This window comes from Bombus pyrosoma, linkage group LG14 (genome assembly GCF_014825855.1).
Source record: "Bombus pyrosoma isolate SC7728 linkage group LG14, ASM1482585v1, whole genome shotgun sequence".
Classification (NCBI taxonomy): Eukaryota; Metazoa; Arthropoda; class Insecta; order Hymenoptera; family Apidae; genus Bombus; species Bombus pyrosoma.
In genome coordinates this window covers 10,612,527-10,629,287 of record NC_057783.1, presented here as the reverse complement: position 1 = coordinate 10,629,287, position 16,761 = coordinate 10,612,527, and the positions used below count along the sequence as shown (strand labels likewise).

Genomic DNA, 16,761 nt, shown 5'->3' with positions numbered 1-16,761 from the left:
GCTAGTTAGTGTTTATTAAATTTAATTTCCAATAAGGTACAATCTCTGGAACCTTTGCTTTTATTCGTATTCTGAAGTTTTTCTAAAATTCAAAATATTCTATTCGTCTAATTTCAAGCGCTTCCTATCATAGAAGTAATTTTAATTCTATAGCTATAGTATTTAATTATAGCTTCAATCATAACTATGAAAAGTGCAGAAAGTCGTAATTTGCTCAAGACAACATTGCAGAAAAAGTATTAGGGTACTAGAAAATCAAGTAACCTTAGTTAAGGACTTTTACCAAGCATAGATAGGATACCTTGGTTAATGAACAAGCAAGTTTCGTATGCTACTTGCAGACGGTGTAAGTTGCAAACTCATCGAGGTTACGAGTTTGATAAACACTCGAGAAACGATCGAACGTTGCTATTTAATAAGTTGGCTATAGTATAGTATAGAGCTATAAACGGATATTCTAGTTTCTTCAGCATAAATTATTATATTTGCTAGCCCTATAAATTTATCGTTACGACATAATAGCAACGTGATGCGGATTAACCAAATTTTAAATAAAAAATTACTCCACAAATTACAAAGATTTACGAAATTTACCGCTCCATCTTCGCGGACGAAATAAATTACCCACATTCATTTTAAACGAACGTCGATGATTCGTCACCGACGATATTAATTTTCTCCTTCAGCGTTCTAATATTTTGCCTCACAACCGTTCCTGGGATTTCGTCTTAAAGCTCATGATTCATCATTCGAGCATTCCTATCCACTTTCGGGATCGTGATTTATCGTTACGGAAGAAGACGCAAGGCCCGGTCATAGTCTCGTTGAATTATCGTTGCACGTGTCGCTGCATCTTGGTTAGTTGGTGACGTTGCATAGATTCTCACGAGAAATCGAGCGTGCGATCGAATTGATATCTCGCGGCTGACCGGAACTCAGAACTCGCTTCGAAGAAGTCTATCGATTCGTCAACGATCAATAAAACGATTTTTGTCACGTTTTCCTGGTCAGCTCGTTTTATATCTATTCGATTTAAATGGAAAGCATAGGTTGCTGTATAATATCAAAAATAAAATAATTTACCTACTGACAGGACGTTCAAAATAAAGTACGAAGGTAAGTTAGTAACGAAAGAGAAAAGAAATACTTAATATCGAACATTGAAACGAAATGATAAACTATAGTTTGCGATAAGCTTAGTCGAGCAAAGCAATTTGCATTCGTTAATGTCCAACATCCACAACCCTATGTTCCCTAACGTGAAATTATTCAACCCTAAGCACGACCCTTTTTTAGTCGCCTTGTACAACAAACGCAGGGGGTACAGTGGATGAATACTCCCTATCTACAGGGAAAGGAAGTTAATTCGACGATTAATCAATCATTTGAATGATATCCTGTTAGCTACCCCAAAATTGGCGTACAGCTTATCATACTTATAAATTTATTCATAGAGTGGAAAGGAATATTTGTCTTAAAAAAAGTATCTACCGTACTATTAATTATGATGTCAAGAATATAGGGAACTTTTTAATTGTTATGATGAATAAAATTTTTCTTTCGATATATAGTAATATATAGTGATATTATTGTTATTGTTATTGTTGTTATTTTATTATCAACGGGATGGCCTCTTTTTTATACATAAACGAAATATTGTAAGGTGCAAAATTAATGCTAATATAATAATGTTTATGCTGCTAGAGAATTGATTTTATAAATTTGAAAATCTGTTCGCAACAGCGGTTGTTCGGCATGTTCGAACCGAGAAGTGTACGGTAGAGGTGTGAACGTACGGGGAAACTGATCCTTTTGGCAGGCGTTATTGATATCAATTCTTTCAACTATTTGTAGACTGTGTAATATGACAAAAAATATGTAATTTGTAATTAAAATTAAAAAAAGCAAGCTGTTAGAATCTGTTGTCTCGTACTAGAAACAAAGACGTACAAAAGTATACAAAAGAAAATCGAAAAGCGTAAGATCCTATTCGGAAAAGCAAGTACGACTAATTCAATCGGCGTGGAATTGGAGATAGCGATAGTATTTCGCACGGATAGGATGTATCTTTATAGTCTAGGAATATAATCAACCTCTCGGTTTCCTTTCGTAGAATACGTTTTTATCTCTAGCGACAAGAAACGGATAATGCGAAGCGATGTTCATAAAAGGCAACTGCTGCGACCAGATGCCCGTTCGTTCGATTTTCTTCTTCGGATGAAATGGTGCGGCGCGATGAAAACAAAACTACGGTCGAACTGCGAAGAAAATTGGAAAAGTATTGTTTCCATTTTTGAACGTGGAATCGGTAGTGGGTTCATTCTTGCGAAATAATGAGTCGTTAAGGGGTTATTTCGGATCTTGGTTCGACACTGGACACTCATTACCGCACTGCGCGGGGAGGTGCCAGCGATTACTCGGCGATTTCTGTTCAACGAACGTACAACGTTTCGACAACTATTGCTTCACTCTGTTCGAATTAACGTCGTCGAGTGTTCTCTCCCTTTCTCTGCTAATTGTGTAGCAATGACGTTTCGTTCTTCTTCCCTTGTTTCTCTTTTTAGAATGGATAGTCTCGCGTTGATTCTTTGCCGAACGGCTATTCTGAATTGTAATATTCTACTATCCGATTGATTTAGAAAATAAGGGGATCATTTTTGAAATCTATGTGTGTGAGTTTGTAAGGTGAAATATAGTTGAGAGGCAACGGGTCGCTTTGTCTCTATCGGTCCATATGTTTATGTTTTGCGAAATACGCTTGAAAAGGATACGCGATACGCCACGTGGAAACATCCACATGGAATACAAATGCGTGAGATAGTAGTCAAGGGACGACAGAGGATGTTTGTCTGATCGGGTGGCAAGGAAGCTCATATCTCTGTAGAAGGGCCATGTTTCATACGATGACGAAGAGACAATATCGAATCGAATTGGAGATCGGCTGAACATATTAGAAATAGAGACAGTGAAAAGCAGTTCAATTGTATAATTAAGAAATATAAACCATTGTAAAACGTATTACATATTTCTTAGAATTTGCTCGCCAAAGTACAGTTTGCGCATGAAAATAACTTAAGACTGAGCGGAGATAATGAAATAAAGACGGTAATGGTAATTAATGATAATCAGTGGCTATGCTATAGCACGATTAACACTGCTTTCGTGTACCTTGAACTTTCATTGGTTATTCTACAGGGAATAACCAATTTCTCTTTAACGAATTCTCAATTTACTGATAAATGGTTTAATGTATTTCAAAACTTGCATATTTTAAAATCGTGACGGTGTATCGAAGAACTGTAAATACATGTATACTGTGTTCTGTTATTCGGAACATATTTATTTGACAGCATATATTATATTATCATATAAATGTGGTTATTATTGTAATAAGTTATAGTCTTTATAATACGTATGCAAACAACATAATAACTTCAGAAGACTTGTAATAATTATATTAACAATACGTAATTATTATATTTCGATAAGTACGGTTTACCGACAAAAATTTTATTACGTTGGTAAAAGTTATTATCGCATGAATTACAGTGGAAATACCAAAATGAATTATATTGAAAACTGAATACAGCACAATAATTCTTGACAATTTTCTTTTTCATCTGTTATATCATGTATTGCTATGCTCGTTTTTCTGTTCCGAAATTGTAAAAGTTACCTTACCACTTCTCTTGATAAATTATAGGTACTTACATGTCTGTTCGCACAGTGACGTTGATTTAACTCTCTTGTAATGAAGAGTAGAATGAAATTTTTAATTTTCACAGTGCGGAGTTACGAATTCACTACATTCTCGCGAACCAAGGAATGCTATTTAATATCTTTATTCGCCTTTACTTCGTCAAGGAATATGATTATGTTCCTTGTGGAGAGGAATATTTGCGCAATAGAACGTATTTGGCAAATATTTAATATGCAAAAAGGCAAAATTTTGAAAAGTTTAGTAGACAAAGTTTCATCAAATGCAAAAGATCAAAACCTAAAAAAGCCATCGACTTGATTGATACATTTCAATTCGACAAGTCTATCGAATCGCTCGCAAGTTCACAAATCTGCGATCGGAGCTCGGTTATCAAAGGACCGATCTCTTTCACGTTTTTCTTGGCTCGTTCGCCGAATCCCGATCGAGCCATGCGAAACACTAAATGCACCACGTGTCTTCGAGAGATCGATCAACGTCGTGTGGTCACGTCCCAACGTCTACCTCGTTAAATCTCGGTAAAAACCAACTGGAAATTCAATAAGATTATCCGGCGAGCTGTATTCAGATCAAGAATATTTCGGTATGCAGGAAGTCTGCTCAATTTCTGAACGTTCCGCCAACTATTCCCAAGATACGGTCCTGACAGGAGCTACCTGTTGATTTAACCAAGCTAGCCAGGTAACTCACGCTACCTTATGAACTACGTATAACTTACGTGGCCAGACTTGCTTATCTTATCTGTATACAGACTTTTTATTCGTCAGCGTTTTTGTCTGGTACAGGGATGCGATTTTACACTACATTTAAAACCAACTTTTGTGCCATCGATCCTGTTGCCACCCTACCACCTCCTCTTCACGATTAAACATTGAACATTTTGCTCTGTGCTACACTCATGCGTTATTCAGTGGATCATCTTTCTGGCTTTTTTCTCGATCAGTTAATAACAGCGATATAGGAGGAAACGAGTGTCAGGTGATGCATCAAAGGATGCAATTTTCAATGAGAAGATTCCATTTAGCGGCGAGTATCAGGGAAGTGTCTCCTTCCAAATGGATGTTTACATCGGAAAGAATGGTGTTTTTGTCTTTTTCCGATAATCTAATAAAAATAGTACTTGAAAAGATTGTTGAGAAAATGTATCTATTTCTAGTAATGTAGGAACCCTTTTTCTCACAAAATATTAATTTTCCTAAATGCGCCCTAAATTAGGAACATTTAATGATTTAATTACAGTTTAGTCATCGATATTCTACACATGTTGGAACACATATTCAAACGCACTGAGGATCGTACTGCATATAAACGCTCTTCCATCTGCTGACCTTTAGATCGTACATTCTCTATTACAAAATCGATGCACACCTTAAATGTCATCTCCCCATTAATCGAGTTTCAATCCAGCTCTGTTAGAATATCACTGGCTTTAATACCGATTGCAACAAGCGTGGAATTGAGAATGTTGCTAATTGAAACCTCTCATTTATGCCCTTCGCAATAATAGTAATTTAATAGACGAAATAAATTCTACACGAATATAAATTTAATATTCATTAAAATTTGTAATAAAGAGAAAATAATAAAAATTTTCAAACGTAACGTGTGACATACGTATGTTGAAACTTTGACACTATATAGATAATTAAATATTTTAGAATTAAAGAAGAATTCGATGTAATATAATATGTTTTCCATCGTCTCTAAAATTATAAGAAGGATATTAAAGAAATCACTGATGACTAGCAGAAAAAAATCTATGGCCCAAGGGGAAAAGAAAAGAGACGCTGAGAACTACGAGGGAAAAGGCATCAACACTCTTACAGATTTTTAATATAGACACAGGTCGTTTTACTTTTTTCGCAGAGCCTAAAGGGACACTTTGCTCGACGTCGTCACAAAGCGTTTCGCATCGGATATTTTTATCCCAGGCTAGCAACGATATTGCGCAATCGATAGTGAATCAGAGCATGCTAATGTTTCTTTCGAGAAGGTCTGACTCGCGATTAGCATGGTTGGTTTCCGAAATTTCGAGCGATCTCCTCTTCGTCTCGACTCGTCTCCACTAGAGACTCCTAGACTCCCTATCCTTACCTTATCATCCAAACTCAATCCGGATTATTCAGGTTGTCTACGTTTGTCACTCATACCGAGTCAATGTCGTTTAATCGACCACGTCGACTGGAAGCTAACTCGATGAGAATTTCAATTGAAATCTCGATGTATCGGATAATACAGTCCTACTCTCAGCGATAGATCAAAAACCAATTAAGAGAGCAATTGCTATTCGTAAAATAGGAACGTTCGCCAAAAAATTGACAATACCGATCAAAAAGAACGAGAATTTATAGTCTGGATGACGTTTGCAGTTTACCTATTTTGCAAAGAATGATTCTAGATTTTGTTGATGGAAATCTGAAAAGTGTCCTATTTTCAAGCTATGCCTCGATATACAATTGATTCTTCGTGTTTCTGGGTTTGAGATGGGAAGATATTGCAAATTAGTGTTTTATAATGTTTACATTATAAGTACATAAAAGGTAATTAAAAAAAAGGAAAGGTAATTAAAAATCTATTTAAGAGATCCACATCGTTTACGAAATTATATTGTACGCCGTTAATTGCTTCGTACTTTGAAGTTATATATAATATACATAGTATACATAGTTGCTAATTAAAAGTTGTACTTTGTTGCCTTGAATGTGTCCTTAGTGTAATTTAGAATTATCGAGTGTAGACATTAATTTAGCGCTTTTACATTAAATTATTTATGACTCTGGTTTTAATTGAAATATTTTCTCGCCATTTTATGATGATGCAATACCAGACTTCACATTTAATAAACACACGATGATAACTGATCAAAAATAAAAGGCAGTTAGCAAACATAATGGTATCTGACAGGATTCATATTTGACACTGTCTTCTGTTTGCCTTTCAATTGTAAAAAGCTGCTGCCGAAGTCGTAGAAATGATTTGTTCTATTTTGAGTGAAGGCGCAGTGACACATAAAACCGTTAAGAAATGGTACCGAAGATTTCGGAGCGACAAATTTGATCTTTCTTATCGAGCACGATTCGACCAACCAAAAATATTTGAGGACGAAAAGGTTGAGCTGCTGCCGTGTGGAAATTCTGCACAAATTCAACAAGAATTGGTAGTGCAATTTAAGGCAACACAGGAAGCAATTTGTCATCGACTGAACAAGGTTAGGTGAGATGACCATATGAGCTTAGTTGGCGTAGCAAAGAACGACGACACGAGACGCCTTCATTGTTCTTAACAACATTCAAACAGAAGGATTTTTTTGCACAAAATCATAACGTGCGATGAAAAATGAGTATTATATCGCAACTGTAAACGAAAATAAGTGTTGGTTCCCTCGGAGAACTGACTAATTCAAATATGAAACCAAATATTTACGAGAAGATACTTTTGTTGTACATTTGGTGGGATATGAAGGGAATAGTGTTCTACGAATTGCTCCATCCTAGCTAAACTGTCAATGCCGACTGTTACAAACAACAACTCGTTCGCGTGCATGACGAAGTTGAAAGAAAAAGAACCCTTACTGGTCACGGGATACGACAAATCACCTTGCAACAAGATAACGCTCGGCTAGACGTTGCAAAAGAGGCGAAAAATATCATTGTTCTTTGGACTGGAAAACCTTCCGGCTTACGCTATTGGGCTGTTATCCATGAACTATCATCTATTCAAATATTCCCAGACTATTTAGCAGATACACACTTCCAATTCTTGTAAGAGATGCAAAAAAGCACCAATGACTTCATTGAATCAAAGTCACCATCACTTTTTCATTCAGTGATTCAGCAATTGCCTGGAAGATAGAAGAAAGTAATATTTTGAAGAATAAAGATAGGATGGTTTCTTTCTGAATAAATGATTAATTTATTTAAAAGGACACCGAATTCATTTCTACACCTAATAAATAATCGTTATTATGGACCGTTTAATAGAACTTGCTTCTCTTTTGACACATGATGAACATTTTCCATCGGAATAAAATAATTCCCGTTTCTCCATTCTCTTTGGATTTGATAATTTCGAAATTAGAAGATTTCGCGAAAGAAAAATTCACGAAGATCGTACGCGATTGAACTTGTCAAATTCGATTGAAATCGGGCAGAGACTGAACCTGCCGAATTAAGGTCGCAATCATATTCCTGAGATTACGCCATTCGATTATCTTCGTTTCTCTTCCTCCGCGTTTTCCTTAACCTTGCGAAGATGGTGATTCTAAAAATTCTATTCGAGAGATACAATGAATTTAATCTGTGCTATAATGCTGACTTCTCGTATAAAATAGTAAATCACTTCAATTTCAATCTACTTCAAATTTCGAATATTATGGAATATTCCGATATCGCAACGTGCAATTAATTGTCTTTTTCGCGTAAAACGCAAATTCTCTGTGTCTGTATTTCAATGAAATGTTAATGTCATTCGACAAGAAACAAGCGAAACAAGTTTGGTGTCGCGGCGCTCTGTGACATTTTTCAATTTTCCATGTGCATAATGTTCACGCAATCGCATCGGTGCCTCGTACAGAGAAAAAGTGAGAAAAAGAGAAAAGGAAACAGGAAAGGAAGGTGACGTATACAAATTGTTAAAGGTTTATCGCCATTTTTCTAGCCATTGGATTTGCTGCTGCTTCTTTCATAACTTCCGTTTCCGTTGCCTATTGCGTACACATCATTAAGTTTCGATTTAGCGTATCGGTACTCAATCTGATCTTGTTCCACAAAATTTCGCTTCATATCATTTCGTATCGTATGGTAATTGCACGTACGATAATATTGAGCTAATTACCTATAAATGACCCTTGTTCATCAATTAGAAACATTGTGCGACATTTTTTTGTATTTAATTGCCTGTATTAAAATCGGTATTGGGCGATTCCATTTATTTGTCGGATAACTAGCACTTAATAATGGGCATCAGTAATTAATTCTGTATTGTGGCAGTTCGAGGAATATATATGTATACATACAGAATTAATCACGGGAACATAATACATAAACACATAATATATGCCTTGGTTAAGAAGGAAGATCGAAGAAAATATCCAAGATAGAATTGCACCGTCCGAAATGGCACAAATAGATTTAATTCGGTACAAGGTTTGTATTGTGATACGATGAATATATTATGATTATAATACGTGTAGAAGAATGAACGTTTTCTTACGCTTTTGAACACATACCTTTGTTATCCTCTCCGATCGGCAATTACTTTGGAGATATGTTGGAGATTGTTATTCGACACCAATTGCACGAGCAAATTATTCAAAATTCGAGAACCGGAATGAGGCTTTCGATAAAAACGCCGGTGTAAGTTTTTCTTACCTAGAACAGAGAAGATTAGAACAGGTTAAAATTACGTAAAAATTAATTATTTACCTCTAAATTAAGAAGAGAATAATTTGTCACTGTTCGACGATCGAGTTAAATCTATTACTTATGGTTACGTTACTCTTCTAGTTCTTCGTTGTTCGCTCTTGTCTACAAATAATTATTCGCAATTTAAACAATTAAACAATTAAAACAGTAACGCGAAATTTTAACGTCGTAGTCAAGGTTCTGAAGCATAGCTAAATTATTTTACAAACAAAGCACAATTCAATTTACGGTCATTAGAAATCCGAGCAATTAATGGCTGTTTGTAGGGAAAGTTTCAGGGAAGTAAAAATTTGGTGAGTGGTTTTGTAACTCGTACTTTTCGAACTCAAAGAAATTTTAAACGCCGCCTGGAGAAACAGGCAAAGCAACAAGCGAAGAAAAGAGAGAATTGCCACACGAAGCTAACTTTAAACTTTACTCGAGACATTGTAACATGAATACTTCATCATTCTCTTCCTTCATTCTCCTCCTTTTGCTTTTTCTTCCATCACATCCAATTGCGGCAAAATCTTACTTTACGATATAAATTATAACGTGTCTCTTACTGCTTTACGGTACTCACAATACTCTCAATGTTTTACGGAAATATAGATTTTTCTCTGGAGAAATTACTGTTATAAAAGTTTTATAATACTACTGAAATTTTAATATCTATTTGAGAGAAATAGGTTATACTGCGTTAAAAATTTATTTGCGATCCTTACACAAACTATTTATTCTGGCAAGGCTTCTATTTCCGAATGTAGTGACATTTGTTTATAGTAACGCAGAAGAGGATCATCGGATATACACACAAAATTACACTTACTTTTGTATAAATCACCTTTTAAGAAATACATGACATATCAGATATTTCTGAACGTTGTACAGCACTTGAGAACGTCAGTAGAAAAATCACACTGTAGTCAGACATGCTCATTATGTATCTATGTAATAGGTACAAGAATTTTTTAATTCAAATATTTTAATTTACAGTAAACTCTGTTGCATAATTTGTAATAACAAAGATAAAATAATTAAATATCGCAATGACTGACACATCAAACGCAACCAATGTAAATCAAAGCCTAAATCAGGTTGACAAACTGCACCGTTCCTTTACGACATCGCCTACTTATACTATTTCCATTTGTCTCGACTCTAAGGGGATGAACAGCGATCCGGAGAAACGTGAAAAAGGTATAAAATTTTTGAGAACTGCATATCACGAATACGACTACCAGATTCGAGGCTATAACTTGGAAGCCAAGCAGGCATACGTTTTTATTTCTCTGGTGGCATAAATTTCATTTTCGCGGTTCGAATTCGCAGCGTATCGGTACGAACGAAATCTCGTTTGGTTCGATTCTACGGTAACGGTTTGACTATTCCATAAAACTTGTCCGTATGGATGGCATGATAATGCGCGAGCGACACCTTGCGTAGGATCGTTCACGAAACGCCATACCTTTTTTTCCTGGAGTTTTTCGAACGGCAAGTGGAAGAGGTGGAAAAAAATGCTCTCCCCTGTGAAAGAGGAGTGAAACGCGTAAAACGTTTCTCCTTCGGGCAACTTTGGATCTTGTGTCGACTTTTTCTGCCTTTTTCCTACGGCTTTCTGCCTGGCAAATCGTTTCGAAAGCACTAACCGAAACTCGGGCAAGTTTACAGCCGAGAGTACGCGCGCTCAGATTTCTCAATGCGTTTCAAACTTGAATGATTCGCATATGCTGATTTGTATCAAATTTTTGGAACGATGAAAATTCTGTTTATCGCTATAGTTATACGACCTTTTTTGGGGGACTGGCATTACAAGAGTAAAAAATTAATACGCGACATCCCTTCACTAATTTCGAGATTTCGTAAAACAGAACTAACGTAACAAGCATAAGGTGGCCAATGTTCTAATACGAGATGAGACTTTTGGTGGACGAAGCTGTCGGTAACAGTAGCAGAGGCGATGTTCGATACGCCGGGGTAGTAGAAAATCGAGGAAATGTCAATCAGTCGGAAAACGCTTGCGGATTACCGTGGGATCGGTTGGAAATGAGTCCCGTTTCCCTCAGCATCGTTGCATTCTTCAATTTCTGCCTTTCTCCACCATTCTCTCTCTTATTCAATCCCTTCCATCTTCACCATTCATACCCTCGGTGTTCACATTCCCGCTCCTTTAGTTTTATTTCGCGTAACGGTTCCTTTTATATTTCGTTCGTTTGCCTCCGCGGAAGTTTCTCGTTTTGCTGTGGAGATAAAGTTTACCATGGTAGCTCCAGGAAGACCAAGTCGCTGCAAATAAAGGAAGCTCCGTCGCGAGTAAATCTTCCGGTGTTATTCGAATGAATGGCATCGTTGCTTCATTCGATCGTCGTGTCGGTGGATCAACTACCGCCACGCCGACTTTTATTTCTTTCTTCTTTTCTGTGCGTTTTAAGCCTCCTTTTTCTAGATACCAATCAGGATGAACGTGTTTTATAGTGATTTCAGTTAATCGAATATCGTTGTGATTTCGCGTCAAATAGATTTGGAGAACTTGTCAAGGTTGATATTTGATTAAAGAATTTTCTAACGTAAAACAATCCTGAGAGTCTATTTAAAATTTGTAACATTTATAAAATGCATATTGGTTTGTTGACATAATTTTCTTCCTCCAAAATAGTGAGATTAAATTTGTTTATTTTAAATATTCCTCTCGATGTTCAATTTTCAACGATATCGTAGTAGCGGTTTATCAATTTTCCATGGATTTCTTCAACATGTTACTCCAATTTCCATCGCTGCTTGTCGAGCTTCGAGGCACTAATTAACCGATCCGGCGAAGTTAGTCTCCCCGTGAAAGAAGTTTTGACAGTATTCGTTTCGAAGATTTCAAACAAGTTCGGATGAACTCGACGCAGGGATGGTCTTTCCATGCTGCTCGCGAGAAGATTCCGGCAAGACAAAGAGAGGAAATCAGCAAAATGGGATAAGTTGGGAAAAGAGTACAAAAGAAAGAGCATAAATAGATAGAAAATTATGTCGGAGGTAGGAAAGATTACGTTGGGAAAGTCAAGTGAAGATAATGTTTATGGCAGGCTTCAATAATTTAAACGCTTTCTCCAAAAATATTTGTGATTATTCGACCGACGAAGATTTTTCATATCGTATTTAAGAATTTGCACTGTGTAATTCTCAAATTTTTAATTCTAAAATTATCTTTTAAAATTTACGAGATCAAGAGGACTTCTCTATTGAACTGCCATTAAATCTACGACGAAATTCAGGCAAGATAGGTTCTATGCAAGATAAGAACCAACTAAAATATGATTCGAACTCGAAACTTTTCAACAAGTTCGCGTGCCACATTGCGGATTCCAAGAACGTAGTAGCTCTTCTTTTCCATTTTTCTGGCATGATTCTTCGGACGTCGAAAAGGAATATGATAGGTTATGGGTGGCACGGTTTGAACTGCAGTAAAAATTGCGCACGGTGAAGGGTGCATTGGGAGGAGCTGCCAACCAACACGAAATCAAACGAAAAAATGAAGAAACTCGGGGAAAAGAAAATTGCTGACGATACCGTTGTGCAATGAGAACATGTTGCAAATAACGATCTTTCGGAGGAAAAGACTAACGAAAAGATGGACACGATACACCCAGATGGAATCGATGAATCGATTGTATCCAAAATCGATTGGATCCAAAATTGGTAAAAATTAAGGTGATAATAAAATTTATCAAAAAATTTACTTTATGAAATTTAATTTATCAAAAATTTTATCGAGAATACCAAAAAATTATTTTAGAAAATATTCGTCAACACCTTTTTACTTTCCAATATATTTAAGGATACCTGGAAATTGAGATCCGTAGAAACCTCTGTTAAAGAACGAGGTAAAGCTATACGATTAAATAAAACACCAAGCTGCTGTTACAGCAAACAGTACTTTATCAAATCGATGATACAAATTTCAGAAGTCAACGATGGAATTTTACAGTTGTAAATTTAGGATTTAGCAGTACTCAAGAACTTAATTTTTTTAACTATCGCAGGATAAAAGTGACTGACCTGAAAAATGATCTTATAAATCAGTAACGATCTCCGATTCTGCTTATGCTACGGAATATAAAAATCTCTTCCAAACTTTACCTTTAAACATCCTTTAAACCATCAATCATCCATCTCTAAAGCTATATATCACCGAACTCGCTATATCGGCTTCTATCGTCGTACGAAAGTCTGTTATAAATTAAATGTCATGTCCTAAAATCTTTTTTCATCGTTACTATTTTATAACTGGAATAATATTAATTTTACTTTCTCAGTCTTACTTCTCCAACTTGCAATTTCGTTCAATCTCTTTTAAAGCGTCGTTACTTTTAATTTCTAAAACCTTTTCTTCGACTTTTATGCGTTCTGAAAAAGGAGAATCGGGTAAAAACGATGAAAAAATAATATTCACGAAAGCAAGCAACGGAGCACTTACTTATCCCATAAATTACGTACGAACGACGAAAATGCTTGCGCATCCGTTACTTGGTTGGACGGTGTTAAACGGTAAATTCCCGGAAAAAACCGTAACAAACCAAGGAACGCTTGAATGGTGACCCGGTGATTAATTCTGGACAAGCTCTGTAGAACAGCATTAATGGAACTGTCCCTCCATACGTCACCGGATCTTTCCGTATCGTAGTTTACATCGACTTGTCACCTAAAACGAGGTCCGTTTTCGCTATGCAGTTATCATTCACGCAACACACGCAAACACACCTATACAGTATTGTGCAAAAATTTTGTACCATTTGCGAACTGAAAATGATTCGTTTTCGCTATTACTGTTACTATCACTATTACGACTATTTTAACTTTATCCGTAGGTGTCTTTGTCTATGTATATCATATTACGAAATATTTAATTGAAGAATCGGCAATTGCCTATAGACAAATCGATTGCTGTGAAATAATTAACGATTAGTTTGGAATAATAAACTTAAAAGTAAACGTAAGCGTATTCTAAATCTATATTTATCCACCGCTATAAAATCAGTAATATAAAATCAAAAAATTTTGTGGAGAACTGTAGGATAGAATCAAGCGAGGAACATATAAAACGAGGAAGAAGGGAGGAAAAAAGAAGGACTGTGTTGAGAATTTAGGTGGACGGATTCACCGACTGTCCGGATCAATTGGACAGTGGCGAGTATTATTCGGTGTACGGATTCGGGTCCAGGAATTTGCTTCGAAATCCATAAATCTCGGCCGTCCTCTCGTATATGCACCCATTTCTCGTCGTCGTACAACCTCTGTCAACCGACGTTCTCGTTTTCTCCGTTTTCACCCTCGTTCCCGGACACTGTAATCTTTCGCCTCCTTCCTGTGTGCGCCAGACACGATTCCTTTTTCCATCCCCTCGCTCGTTTTTCCCTTGTATTCTTCTCTACCCCGCGTATTGTCGCGCGTACATACCCTCGCCATGCTGTGCTGTTAGCGATTCTTTTTTCTTCCTATGGTCGCTTTACGTGTCTCTCTGATCGTGGTTCAGGCCTGGATAATTGAACGCTTCCCTTTTTCAGCCACGTAGGGGAAGTTCTAGGGGACTAGAAAAGAATAGCTAGGGAAAAGCGTTCATGGTGTATTCAGAAAATTTAGTTTATGGTAATCAAGCATTTTTCCGTGTGTCAAGATAAATTACTCGAAATTACTCAAAGAGATATTTTCAATTTTTCCAAGCGCAAACTAACACATTAAGTAATAACAAACATTTCGCTTCGGATGTTTCCCATAGCATCAATTCCCTAATTTGATAGTAGAAAGATAAATCTGTATAAAAAACGAAGAAATAACAAAGAAGACAAGGCAACCGAAAAAAAGAAAAAAATGGACAAATAACTAAACATTTCATAAATATATACGTGTCGGTGTTGAAACAACTAAAATAGAACAAACTCGTTCGATCGCGGTGTTTTCCACCGGCACGATGAAGAACAGCATACGTCGATCGGGCTTTCAATTTTGTGTGATGATTAAATATTTACCGATTTGACTGGCGGAAATACCGTGGAGCAAATGAAAAGCTGTTTATCGGATTCCAAGGCTCATCGATCGAAGCGGTTTTTAGATTATTAGATTAAAACACTATTTTTTGCCCAGGACCGTCTGCAAATTTTTGTCGAGCCGATATTATACGTCGACATATATTGATAGATGTCTATCAACGTTCGATTCCCAGTTGGAATCCACTGTTGTTTATCGTCTCCTTAGCAAATTCTATTTAAACGGTATTCGAATGCTCGCACTTTTTCTATACGATATGAGTTTATTCAAGAGAATGAAGATATAATATCGAATGCTATATTTTTACTCCTTTCTTTTACCATAGCAAAAAGTTCTGTATAATTTTGTATAGTTCTATCTTCGTAGCATAATTGCAATAGCTATCGGAGTAGATTTATCAATGCGTAACAAATGTTCTTGAAGAAAGTATGTTATAAGGAAGCTTGAAGAATAATGGGTGAAATTTCGTTTTAACCGGTTTAAAAGCGAAAGAAAAGAGTTTTGGAAGTTATTGCGGTTAGCGACAGACTTTTATTCCATTTCGTTAAATTTATTAACATATTCTATAACTTTTGATTGCGTGCGAAAAGACGCACAAACTGTAATAAAATGGGAGCTATATAAGGCTGGAAAAAAAAAAAAGAAACATACCGTAACATTTAGGAATATGAAGGTAAGTAATCAGAGATGTTCGCTTGTAATATCAGGGCAAAGTGGATGGAATGGCTAGTTAGTTCTCCATCAAAATTTTTAATTAAAATCTCGGCCAATCGAGAATATAATGATGAAAGTTCGTAGAGGGAAATCGTTTCATGCAAATTATGTTTACGCGTACGCAGTCAACGCGTAGCCTTTCGTTGAAATATCCTAAATTCAATTTCCCTTGTACTCGATCGATAGCATGTAAACAGAGCTGTATAAAAGCTGCTTCAAAAACCGTTCGAACTCATTGAAATAAGCGAAACACGATGGAATAAACGCGATTGTCAGAGAAAGTTTTCACGATGATTAATATCGCTTTATACCGATACCAGCCGCATGAGAATTAAATCAGTTGTAGCCTATAATGAGAATCTATAATGCGAGACATTTATTAGGTCGCACATAAATGTAATTGGAAATACTAATTACTGGGATACTAAAAAGTTTCTAAAAATAATTAAGAAATTCATCTCGTGTAAAGTATGTATGTATAAAAGAACTTATGAAATCGTAACCTGTAATTTTCGAGAGATTTAAGAGAATGCCCAAACTTTATAAACACTGTTTAAACCACATGAAATAGATTTACTATGTTTGTACAATATATCCGTACTTCGTTTCGTGTTATTAACAAATTTAACACAGAAACTCGTTCGTAAATTGCAATTTCCATACAAACAAGAACTTTCCAAGATTTCCTATCTGTTAAACGCGACGTTGTACCAACATACGCAAAACTTTGCACGTCGTTGGGTAAACAATTTCCTCTATGCAAAATCAGACAGTCAACAATGCCTCCACTTTAAATTTTTATTGATTTTCGGGTATATTACAGAACGGGCGGTATTTCGTAAAATTTTAAAATCTGAAAGTTGAGTTGTTATTGAAAAAAATTGTTAAATATTTGTA

At 36.1% G+C, this 16,761-nt stretch overlaps 1 protein-coding gene and 2 long non-coding RNA genes across 15 annotated transcripts in view; all 3 read right to left on the bottom strand.

Annotated features, from left to right (window-relative positions):
* LOC122574853 (furin-like protease 1) overlaps nt 1–16,761 on the bottom strand; it is a 230,282-nt gene that overhangs the window by 119,837 nt on the left and 93,684 nt on the right. The gene's annotated exons all lie outside the window — the stretch shown is intronic.
* Nucleotides 1–16,761, bottom strand: part of LOC122574861 — a 55,837-nt gene that overhangs the window by 10,340 nt on the left and 28,736 nt on the right. The window contains exon 2 of the long non-coding RNA XR_006319217.1: nt 8,946–9,087. This is a non-coding gene — a long non-coding RNA (uncharacterized LOC122574861). The remainder of the gene's footprint in view (nt 1–8,945; nt 9,088–16,761) is intronic.
* Nucleotides 9,945–14,036, bottom strand: LOC122574860. 4 transcript variants are annotated; one of them, XR_006319214.1, is made up of 3 exons: nt 13,583–14,036; nt 13,246–13,512; nt 9,945–13,164 (listed from the first exon to the last, which is right to left on the bottom strand). It is a non-coding gene; the product is annotated as an uncharacterized LOC122574860 (long non-coding RNA). The 4 variants fall into 4 exon arrangements; XR_006319215.1 differs by having other exon boundaries at nt 9,945–13,512; nt 13,583–13,807; nt 13,867–14,036; XR_006319216.1 differs by having other exon boundaries at nt 9,945–13,512; nt 13,583–13,807; nt 13,896–13,982.